Genomic DNA, 12,704 nt, shown 5'->3' with positions numbered 1-12,704 from the left:
TCTAAGGATATTGAAAGTTTCTGCCAAATTGCGAATATGATCTTATCGCTGCTTGCCCTTGACCATGATATCGTCAACATAGACCTCTATGGTTACCCTAATTTGTTTTTTGAACATTATATTTACTAGCTTTTGGTAAGTGGCTCCCTTGTTTTGTAGGCCAAAGGGCATGACATTGTAGCAGTAGGTGCCTTGCTCTATCACAAACGCGGTATTCTCCTTGTCGAGCTCATACATGGCTATTTGATTGTAACCGGAGTATGCTTCTAAGAAGCTGAGCAGCTGGTTCCCAGAACTTGAATCTACTAATAGATCGATCCGGGGGACATGATAAGGGTCTTTTGGGCATGCTTTGTTGAGGTCAATGTAGTCTGCGCAAACCCTTCATTTGCCCTTCTCTTTCTTCATGACTAGTACGACATTAGCAAGCCATGCTGAGTGTGCTACCTCTTCTATGAATCCGACCTTCAATAGCTTGTCAATTTCCACCTCAATGATCGCTACCCGTTCGGGTGCGAAATGTCTTCTTTTTTGGATTACCGGTTTAGCAGTAAGATCAACGTGCAGCTTGTGGCAAGCCACCTTGGGGTCAATACTGGGCATGTCGGATGGTGACCATGTGAAGACATCTCGGTTTTCTCTAAGGAAAATAGTGAGTTCCTAATTTTCGGCTGGGCTTAGTCGTGAGCCAATTTTGGCCGTCTTTTCCGGCTGCTGGGGATCAAAATGATGTCTTCAGCGTCCTCTTTGGGTTTCTATCCTATCTCGTCTGCTTGGGCGCCATATTCTCGATCCTCCTGCTGTAATTTCTATTTAGTAGTCTCTTTATCCTTTTGGACTTCAGTAACCTCTACGGAGGTAAAGGTTTTCTTCTTTGATTCTTTCAACATTTACACAGTGCACCGTCGAGATGAAACTTGGTCAGACTTGATTTCTCCAACTCCCCCTCCGGGGATGCGGAATCAAATTTTTTGATACTTGACGGAAGTGACGGCATCCAGCTTGATCAACCAAGGTCTTCCAAGAATCCCATTGTAGAGAGATGGATCGCTTACGATCGTGAACGTTTACTTTGAGACAACTGGCGGTGTTTTCACGTCAAGTGTGATATGGCCGATGGCAGTTGAGGTGTGTCTGTTGAATCCAGTAAGTACCTCTGCCCGACGTATGATTGTACTTTCCAAGCCCATCTTCTGAATGACTGAAAGTTGAAGTAGGTTGACTGCACTTCCATTGTCAACCATCATCCTATCGACTATAGCATAGGCTAGTTGGACAGATACTACCAGTGCATCGTCGTGTGGGAAGTCGACTCCCTCCACATCCTGCTCAGTGAAGCCAATAATAGGTCCAGGTTAGGTATCGACTGCTTGAACTTGTGAGATTAGTAAAGCCAGCTGGATCTTCCTCTTTTTGGAGTTATTAGTGGCCCCCAAGTGCTCAGATTCAGCGAAAATGCCATTGATTCGAATCATCTTAGTTGGTGGCTCCTCATCTCCGTCTGCATTCCTTTTAGGCTGCGCAGCTGGCTTGTCCAAGTATCTATCGACTTTGCCTTCTTTCACGAGCTTCTCTAAGTAGTTCTTCCAAGTGTAGCAGTCGTCGGTTGTGTGACCAGGACCTCGATGGAATGCGCAATACTTGGTGTGGTCCAACTTGGAAGTATCTCCTTTTGATTGTTTCGGTAACTTGAACCATGGTTCGTTCTTGATGTCACGAAAGATTTGATGAATCGGAATTGAGAATTTAGAATAGCTATTGGTTATCGGGCCTTCTTTGGTTATGGGTCGGTCTCTGCGCTTAACCTCCTGCCTGCCCTTGTTGAGCTGTTTTCCATCCTCCTTCCTTTGAGCAGCTGCCGACTCTTTTCGAGGCTGTTCGGGCGCCTTTTCTGCTTGTCGAGCCTTGTCCCAAAGTGCATGCTTCTCTGCTAGAGTAAAGGAATCTGCTAGAGTTAGGTCTTCTTTCATGATCATTTCTCCAAACAGTGGGTGGTCTACTGGGAGTCCTTTTTGGAAAACTGCACTTGATATCGAGTTATCGCATCCGATGATCTTCGCCTTCTCTGCTTTAAATCTCTTCACGTAATCGCGAAGTGACTCTTTTGGGTTTTTCTTTACGTTGAACAAGTGATCGGACTTTTTCTTGATCGAACGATAAAATGAGTATTCTTTAGTGAAAACCAAGGAAAGATCATCAAAATTCTGGATGGATCGTGTCGGCAAGGTATGAAACCAATCTTGTGCCTCCCCTTGTAAAGTAGTGGCAAATATTTTGCACATAAGGGCATCATTATTCCGATAAAGGACCATCGCACTTCGGTAATGCTTTAAGTGTCTTTCAGGATCCTCGTCTCCTTTGAAAGATGTGAAGTGCGGCATGCTAAACTTGTGTGGAGGCTCTGCCTGCTCGATCTCATCCGTGAAAGGTGACCTACTTATGTTGGTCATATCTCGCCTTAGTGCTTCATCAACCATTTCGTTGCGTTGAAAATCACGCATTTGTTCATTGAAAAGCCTTTTTACCTCTTTTTGGATTTGCCTTTGTTGGGGTAGCGGAGCCTTCGGTTGCCCCTGGTCTTTACCTGCAGGTCTAGGCTGCTCTTCTTCACGCTCGATTCGTCTATGTCGTGGCTGCAATGTATGAGATAGATTCCTAGCAGGCAAGGGATTTCTTTACAGGCTACCGGTTGAACTAGAGCCGTATTGAACGATTGTTTCCTTCCGTTTGTCAGGCTGCCTGCTCCGATGTGATGTGAAGGATACTCATTGCGGGCCTAACCGCGAATGAATGCTTTGCCTGGAAGGCTGCCCATATTGATTATCAAAGCGTGGCCCCAACCGTGAATGTATACTTGCCCGTAGGCCTAATCGAGAGTGCACACTCCTCTGCGCACTAAGACGGGAATATACGCTATCTCAGGGCCCAATTGAGAGTGTGCACTGCCTGAATGCTTGACTTGTGGCTGCTTTCCAGGACGCTGCTTAAGAGGTTCCTCGTCTGCCCTTGTTCTACTTCGGGATACTTCATCTTGGGCGCGTTGGATCTCAGTGCGTTGCAAAAGTTGATTCACCAAGGTTGTTTATTGTGCAAGGGCGCTCGTCAATTTTATGACTTGTCGGGACAAGTTTTGTTCGCCATTCGGATTGGAAGAACTTGGATGGAATGCACCTCCTTGAACAATAGAAGGGTGGTTGACTCCAAGTGCGAGATTTGAGTTGGGGAATATCAAATCTGCGGAGAAATGAGGTGAAAACGCCCCAGCCTCGATGATTGGTTCGAATGGTTAAGATTGTCTCGGGCCGACTTGGGCAACTTGGGAAGCCATGAGAGCAGGCTGGATCACGGGAGTAGGCTGGGCTACGGGAGCAGGCTGGATCACGGGAGCAGGCTGCTCAATGCGTGGTGCATATGAATGCGAGGCTTGGGCTTGGGTCCATGCAAACTTGGATGGCAAGGCTTGGGCCATGGTGGAACCTCGTGGTAGTGGTGCCACTCTGTTTACGACCGTATTTTGCATTGTGGATCTCCGCAATCCCATTTCTTGAGTATTCGAATTTTTACTTGTGGTATTTTCTAAATTTCTAGCCATTATATTTTTCTTATACATTTTATCAAAGAACCTTTGCAAGTAAAAAATTCTAATAATAAGAATGTATGAAAAATATTCAAATGGACTAGAAAAAATAGAGAAAATACCTTTTTGTGTGAGAGTCTTCTACGAGTATGGATTTCAACTCTCAATGAAAGCACCAATTTGTGGATGCAAATTTTCTCCTCCTTGATCTTGGACGATTTTGCACCTACAAAACAACTAGCACCTTAGGTTAAGGCCAAAAGCCTCACGTGCCCACGATGAATGGGGGGGCTTTGGCCGAAGAACCTCTGATGCCAAAGTTAGAATTTTAGAGAGAAATAGTGTTTAGAGTATTTGGGATTTTTTGTAAGAGAATTGGAATGAATATTTAGTGAAAATAGAAGCCTATTTATAGGGCTAGGTTGGTTCACTTTAGAGAGGAATGTGGGCGGCCACTTAGTAGGGTTTTTAGGTTTTGTTTTGGTTTAATTAGGCAATTAATTGGCTCATTAAACATAAATGGAAATGTTTTGGTGGTTATGGAATTTATTGGCTAATAAAAAGGAAGAAATGGTGAAAAAGGTAGAAAAAAAAGTGATGGATTAGGTTTTGAAATGGGGATAGCCGGCCCGCTAGTGACTTTTAGGTTTGAATGGGTGTTTCAATTTGGTAATTAAGGGATTGATTAGGTAATTAATCCCTTAATTAGTCAATTTTTAGGAAATTTGAAAGGAATATATTATTTAGCTAATTGATTAGCTAAATAATGGAATATAAAACATATTAAATAAATTAGGTTTTGGGAATTACCTTATAGAAAGGATTTGATGAAATAGGCTTCAAATTGTTACCTATTTTGGGCACTTTTGATTTGGTTGAAAGATGATTGCCCACTGCTCACGCGTAGGAATCCCAGTATGCCTTAGGGGTATTTTTGTCCTCTTTTGTCCAAAAAACCACGTGGCGCCTAGTGAATATTTTTGGCTCCACAATCATCAATATAACTCTTGAAGACAATATATCAAGCCAAAGTTCCAATACTGTTTCCCATGGTGATTGATGAAAATTGAAGAGTTTGATTGTAAGAAAATGTGCAAGGTTCCAAACCTTGAAACATAACTCCCTTAATTTTGCAAATCTTTTGAACATTTGATATTTTGTAATGTTCTAATGTTTTTTTTTTATTATGCTCTTATTTTGGGTATGTAAATATGTAATACTTGAAAGACAAATGCGTTTTTATATTTTTGAATGTGATAATATAGTATGTATATACTTATTTAATATTATGTTTTTCATTTGATTATTTATTGATTTGAACTATATTTTCCTTAACGGGTAACGGATCAGATCATATTACCTGTTAATATTATCGAGTCGATTTCAGGTCGGGTCATTTTACCTGTTTATTTTAACAAGTGTTATACGACACGACCTATTAAGATATCGAATATGACACGAAAACGACACGAACACGAAAAATACGATCCGAATGCCCAGCATTAAATTGGCGATATTACCCTGTCGAACAGCTCTCCTGCTCCGTTCTTTCTTCTCTTTACACGTAAGATTACCTATTTGTCCATGCTTGCCATGTGTCGATCATCGTCCAAGCCTCTCTTGCATCTTCTCCATTTTTCCTTCGGTTTCTTCTCTCTCACAAATCTGCGCTTCTGTCGCTGTTGAACTCGCTCTCGAATCTAGCGCTTTTTCTCTCACAAAATACCGATTCCTTAACGTTTTTTCAAAACGTGCAAATTTGGTTTCAACCGGTTTATCCCGATCTCAAAATCGTCAACACAAAATCTTAAGGATATTGGCCTCTGTTTCCGTCTCCGACCTCGGAGTTGGGATCGCTCTCGAAGAGCTGTCTGCGTCTATGCTTTTCAAGTTATGGCCTTCACCAATCCCATGTTTTAGTTTGTTTCTGATTCTTTTTAGTTTTGGATTTGTAATTTTTGTTTGTTGACTGAGAAAATGTGATCTCATGTTTTAGTTTTGGTGTTTCTGTGATTTTAGTTCGTAAGTTTTTGTTTGGTAGCTGAGAAAATGTAATTCCATGTTTTGATTCAAATAAAGGAAGAGTAGAGAATTGTCGTCCAGAGGAGTGGGTGGAAAAAAAAAGGAGAAAATAAGGATAAATCTTGAGGAAGGGTGAATGGAAGGTTAACAAAAGAGTATTCTGTTCAAATCCCTTACCCAAATTAAATATTTTAATTTCTCTTGAAATGATTTGGAAATTAGGTTTTTTATTTTGGGAGAGTGATATCCGTACATCCCATTTTATTCTCACACATTTTTAATCCCATTTTATTCTCACACATTTTTAATTTTAAACTGTCGGATCGGATGAATTGAAGAAGATGAATGGATATAAATTATCAGAGTTGTATAACAAGTAAAATGAGATGTGTGAATAGCACAACCCTTTATTTTGTGCGTTTTCACTCTTATTTCTTCTCCAGTTGGAAAGTGGAAGCTTCAACTTTTAGCTCAGAGTTTGAAGCTCACAGTTTCCACTTTATCAGTCAAGTATACTGGGCCAGAGTCACCTTTATCAACTGCCTCTTTATAGAAGAATAAAAGTCATTCTCTGGTAACTAGATTATTGAATATTTCAGAATTTAAGTCCTGTATTAGTGCATTCACTGATGATTTGTGTTTCCGGAATGCAATGTTAGCTCTCCTACTATCAACCTCTACCAACAGTTTCTCATCAATGGTGCAACCATATGACCCAGAGGGAATCTTAAGGTTGATTTCTGCATTGGTCTAATTCTAACTCTATTTCCATCTCTCTCTCTCTCTCACATGCATACACTCTGTCAATGTCAAAGCGTCATCGTTACCAATTATTCAAAGTTGGTCTTCGGTTCATTTTATTAGAAAATTTCCAATTCTCTTATGGCTGTTGTTTCATGTTTTGTAGGATTGCATTTTGGGCACATGCTTTTGCATTTTAAGGTCTGAAACTTCTTGCTGATAACACTAATTGTTTGCACTCTAGAAAATTCTTCATTTGATTCAATTGAGCTTTTGATTTCACTTTTTTTGTTGCTATGAAATGTTTTTCCAGGCTAAAATCATCGGATTGCAATTGGGAACGTTCGCTTTCACCCTTTCTCAGTTCAATTTTTTGTTATAATAAAAAATATAATTCATTGTTCTCGATATATATTTCATTCAGGGTTTTTATTTAGTCAATTCTCTGTCAGAAACCACGGGATCTTCTTGAGAAACCACGAACCCATCTAGAGTCCTCAGGTAAAACCCATCTTCCATTTTTCCCTGGATTTTTCTTCTCTACACCTAACAATATTATTCTCTTTATGTTTGGGTGAAATTCTAAAAATTATTTTATTTTTGTATGAAGTTTGATGCTTTGGATTGCGGAAATGGGGTTGAATTGATTGTGATCTTTATTTGCACAGAAAGATTGAAAGCTTTGTTTTTATGCTTACAAGCTTGGTTTTTAAGAGGTTCTTGGTCACGAAATTTATTTTAGTTCCTATCCCCTTGGCTGTTTGCAAAGCAAAACATAGATGATTCATGTATTATTTAAGTTTTTATATTGGGATGCAGGTGCTTTCGGAAATATAAGAATTTGTGTGTTTGTTGATATGAAAAAAAAAAAAAAAAAAAAAAAAGAGGACGGTCTCAGTTGTTTGTGAGTCATATATCCCCTCATCAGTCTTCCCTAAATGAAATTTGTTTAAGGCTGTTTGATAATCATTTATAATTTATATGTAAAGTGGTTAATAAAAAGGTGCATATATTTTATCAGGACTTTATTCGATGCTTTCATAACATATACAATTATTAAGTAACATTTTTTCCCTTCGATTTCGTCAATTTTCTTCTGATTCATGTTTTTACAAACATTGGATAACTTCCAAATTAACCAAGTGAAGAGAATGACTTTTCAAGCTTCACAAGTTAATTCAAAGGGCCTTAATCACTGTTTAAGGCTTTTCTATTTCTAATGCTTACTACTTATGCTCCTAGATTTCCTCTTATCAAGAAAATTCTACTAATTGCAATTGTTAACTATTATTAGGGTGAGAAATGGATCAATGATTCGAAATCAGCTCTTCCTGTCGGCACTTTATCCACTTATTCATCTCAATTTCTTATTCTTTGTAGATTGTTCTGATACCTGCTCACTCATTTTTTTTTCATTGACACAACTCTTTCATTTCTTCTTTTTCATCATACTCTGAACTTACATTTCGTTTTCAGCTGCCAATTCTGAGGATGAGCTATACACAAGAAGGGACTATTTGTAAAATTTAGTTAGAAATTTTTTTTAACAATTATAATATCGTTTGATTTCAATTCGTAATTACTTCTTTTGTTAAATTTAAGCTTGATACTGTCAGCAGATCCTCATACTTTATGTCCAAATATATATACAATGATGTATATGTGTAGTTTTTATAATATTGCTCAGCATTTTGAGTGTGTTCTTTTTGTGTGTTGAGAGGTAGAGTACACTGTTCACAAAGGCAAAATAGGGGACATCTTCTACTTCACTGGAAGAAGAGGTTAGTTCGATTGTGATTGCTCTTTTTATTTGGTTAGATTCGAAGTTGGTTGGCTTGCGTCTAATTAAGTTGTTTCCTTGCACAGGTTGAAGTCACTGGTTTTATTAATGCTGGTGACTGAAATGAACCTAAGTTCATGTTAAAACAATGTCATAATTTTCATTACGGTGAGAACTAAGAACCTTTTTTTTATTTTTTTTATTTTATCATCTTTACCGTTTTTAAATTTAAGAAATTGAATTACTTTTTTATACTTTTTTTGTGATCATTCCCTAAGAATTTGTTAATTGTTTTAATGTAATGAGGTAGGATTTTTTACTTTCTAAGCTCCATTTCTGATTTTCAATTATTGCTTGATTTCATACTGTCAAATAGTTTATGAATTTTCATATTAAGTGTGTCAATATGCTGTTGTAGTTTAATTAAATGTGATACAAGTTGATGGGTTGATACCTTGGAAACATAATTTTTTTTACACAATTTTTAATCCCGCAGCAACGCGCGAGTAGAACTTTCTAGTAGCATCTATTTGTGCAAAAATTGGGTCCGGTCCTATTTGTGACATGTCACCAATATTAACGAATTTTCTAACAGACTTTGACGGCATATGGTAAAGTGAAAAACAAGTAGAGTTTTAGGAAGTTAAAGTGACACAATTTAAGTTACATGGTGCAAGACTCGTATTGAGTTTCATATGCGTAAATAAGCTATAAGACAATAACAAAATACACACACATACACATATATAACAAAATAACTTACAAGACATTTAATGTCGGCAGTTGTGACAAAATTTCTGGAATTGATCCTCTTAAGTTGTTGTTTGATAAATCCCTGCAATGAGCCGCTCAACTCATTTGCCGTATTATTGCTGAGATATGTTTTCACACAAAATTACAGATATTTAGATACACTTACAATGTCTGTATCATTGTTAGATTTGATAGAGAAGGAGAAATCTACCCTTCTAATCCACTGGAAGACAAGTTCCTGATTGCAAAGTCCATAACATGAATAAAATTATAAGTACTGAAAATTAATCTGCAATTTGGTGTGAAGATATTTATACTTACAAGGATATAATTCTTGGGGGATCATTTCCATGATAGCTACAGTTTAGACCATCCCATGAGTAAACTTGAGGGTTGCAAGGATCTCCTTGCCAGTTCTTTTCAATATTATAGGTTGACTTGATGTTTGTGATTGCCTCAACTAATATTTTCACAAGCAAACGGAGCATCTTAATAAAACTCACATATTAGGTGAGGCACTAAACCAATAGCAAGGACTTTAAGCTTGTGTAAGGAATCAATATGACTCACCATCGTCTTGGTTGGTATCTGATATTAAGAATTCTTTCACTTCATAAATCTCGTAGGCATTGAGGATGGGTGGAAGGGTAGAGTTTCCAGTCTTAATAATTGAAAAATTATTTTCTACTCCTGGTCCACTCAGGGATTCAGCAGTACAGAATATTGTCGTTGTGGACAAATAATCAGGAGCAAGTGTCCCATAACACAGCTCTCCGTTAGTAGTTATGTTGAACTGTCTAGACTGATTGGGTTGGAGCTTTTCAACTTCTGCACAGTGCAAGTGAACATGATGTACTTCAGTCTCATCATAAGGCTCCCAGAAAATATTCAACGAATCATTTGAACTTTTCGGCGTTGCAGCTGTGCCCATCACGACGGATGGTGGTAGATACTCGAATTCTGAATTTGATGGTCGATGAGGTATTTAATTTTGTCCAAGAGCCCTGGTCGTCAAGGTAACTCCAGATTCGATCATGAATATCATCTGGATACCTATAGAAATAAAGGTATTGCATTAATACATGCAAACAATGTTGATGAATGTTATATTGCCTACCTCGAAAACTAGACAGAATATAAATTGCTACTTATAAATGATTCTATAACTATTTAACAGTCATTTTGTGAAAAAAAAAAAAAAAGATCCCGCCAGACTGTATATGTGGTTAAATTGGGGACTACCGCCAGAGAAGTGATAAGGACCCTTTTACTGTTTTGTACGAGGCATCGGTTAAAGGCCTGAGATCTATAGAAGATATAAATGGAACCCCGGAGCCTGTCTTCACCAGACAAACATGTACATAGTTTGGCAGAGGGACATGTATGAGCTCGGTATATTTTGCTTCCGACGAATTCCCCAACCAGTTCAATGCATCCCACAAGTTAGGTCCAAGATGTATCTCAAATTGGGGTACTTCATTTTGTCCATCATAATTCCCATAAAAGAAACCTGCTCCGATCAAATACTTAGTTTTACTTGTAACATTTATTTTGTAGCACTTTCGGATTCCTTCAGGGAAGCTTCTAAGAGAGTTGTATGACGGGTAATACTTGTTTTTGTATTCAGGCAACACCAACTTCCGTTCACCAGTGGTTACGAAGTTTTCGTCTGAAATATAGTTAATGCCTGTCGGACTTTCATTATACCTGAAATATTCCCCTAGGCCACAATCTATGCTAATGAAGCCTGGCACAGATATACTACAAATATAAGAGAAGAGTTCTTAATTGTCATGAAATTGATAAAGATGGTTCATGAAATTGAAAAATCGATCAAGATGATCCTTGAAAATAGATGTCACAGATTAATGTGGTCACAAATTTGCCAACATTTAGACAAAAAATATTGCACTAAATGGTCACAAATTGGCCAAGCTAGCCTTCCTGGGCTCATAACATGCTAGTCTCTATTGGACTTGGACATAGGGTCAGGCTTGTGACACAAAAGCGGGCTAGCTTGGGCAATAAAGTGGAGAATGTCTAAATAATGGTCTTTTTATTAAAATTTCGTGACAATTGGTCTCTTAACTTATCAAAATATACAGCTATAGTCATTTTGTCAACTCCGTTAGAACTTCAGTCGAGGAACTTCCTATTCAGTTTCATTGCCACTCTGCTTTGCTTGCGCTAGCTCTGTTGCCAAACACTCCTTTAGTCCCACCACTACTTCACTCATGGTAGGCCTTTCGGTGACCTCAGCAGATACACATGCCATCGGTGATTGGTCAAGTGATGAAAGTGAAATTTTTAAACTGCACGCGGGAAGTGTTGAAGAAAGTATTTAGCTCCAAGTGTTTGGATTTCTATTGCAAACTAATAAATGTAAGAAGCTTCGTGGCCTCAGGGGCTCTCTAATGCCAAATTTTGTATAATCTGTTAAGTAATCCGTTAAGTAATGACATGACAAATATTAAATCTACATTTGTGAGGTTGTGGCTGGCGAATTTATGCCACGTGATAAAAAAAAAAAAATTCTATGCATTTAAAAAATAATAATTTAATCAGAATATTAAATACTAAAATAATTAATTAAAGAAAAATTAAAAAAAAAAAAAAAAAACCTAAAACCCGTCTCTTCCCCATCCCCAGCCGCATTCACCCAAATTCCACCACCCAATTCTTCTCCTTTCCTTCGTCTAAAAGCCATAACCCAAGAAAAACTCACAACCTAATTCGCACCACCCAGATCGCGTCAACCTCCTTGCAGCCCTGCCTATTCTTCTTCTTTCTCCCTTCATCTCTCTTGCTCCCACATCTTCTTCTCCACCTGAGGGGCTTGCTCTCCAATTCCTACTTCGGCGCTGTTTTGGGTCGGAGGAGAATCTGAGCACCGAGACAGCGAGCGGAGAATCGGGCTTGGAGGCTAAAAAGATCTCTGGCGAGTGTGTGGGATTCTGCAGAGGACACGCACCTAGAGCCGCCTTGGCCCAGACGGCGCATCAGAGAGAACTAGTCAGTCGCCTGGCGAAGGACCGAGTAGGAGAATCGGTAGGGGAACTCTGATCGGAGCAATCTCTGCTGTTTAAGTAAAAAATGGAAGTAAAACATAAGGGTTAGATTCGTAAATTTTGAGGCATTGTCGTTCGTTTTCTTCCAATTTGGCTTGCGGATCTAAGATTTCTTGCATTTTCTTACCCATGAAGTTGCGAGAGAGATCCGTTGGAATAAATAAGGGACAAAAATGGAAACATATAGAGGAGAATTTATGGGCCTTAAGAGCAACTCCATTGTTGCTGGTTGCTCAGGGGACAGGCAAGGAGAAAGGGCCCGACGGCCGGGGGATGGGGATCTAGCGTTGCTGGTTGCTCGGGGGACAGGCGAGGAGAAAGGGCCCGAGCGACAGGCCCGGCGGGGATTGCCAGCCCGAGAGCCTGAGGGCTGTGTGACGTATGACTGATGTGCGGCGTCGGTGCATGCGCTCGGTGTTCTCTGCGTCCTCCTTCCTCCTCGTCCTCCTTCCCCTCCTCGCCCTCCTTCCTCCTCGGTGTTCCATGGCTGCTGAGAGAGAGAGAGAGAGAGAGAGAGAGAGAGAGAGAGAGAGAGACCGGTCCTCATTCCTCCTCATCCTCCTTCCGCTCCTCGGTGTTCCATGGTTGTTGCTGAGAGAGAGAGAGAGTACCGGTCAAAATTAGGAAAAAATAATAATATTTTATGGATTGGATGAGAAAAATAATAATAATTTATGAATTGGGTGAGAAAAATAATAATATTTTATGGATTGGGTGAGAAAAAAAATATTAATATTTTATTACTAATTGTTAGGGGGAAGGG

At 39.1% G+C, this 12,704-nt stretch overlaps 1 pseudogene; it reads right to left on the bottom strand.

Moving 5' to 3' along the window:
• LOC108174008 (LRR receptor-like serine/threonine-protein kinase IOS1) overlaps window positions 1-12,704 on the bottom strand; it is a 43,585-nt pseudogene that overhangs the window by 29,256 nt on the left and 1,625 nt on the right.

The sequence above is a fragment of the Malus domestica genome, chromosome 09, assembly GCF_042453785.1.
Source record: "Malus domestica chromosome 09, GDT2T_hap1".
NCBI classification, from domain to species: domain Eukaryota; kingdom Viridiplantae; phylum Streptophyta; class Magnoliopsida; order Rosales; family Rosaceae; genus Malus; species Malus domestica.
Note: the sequence above shows the minus strand (reverse complement) of the source record. Positions and strands in the feature narration are given on the sequence as shown.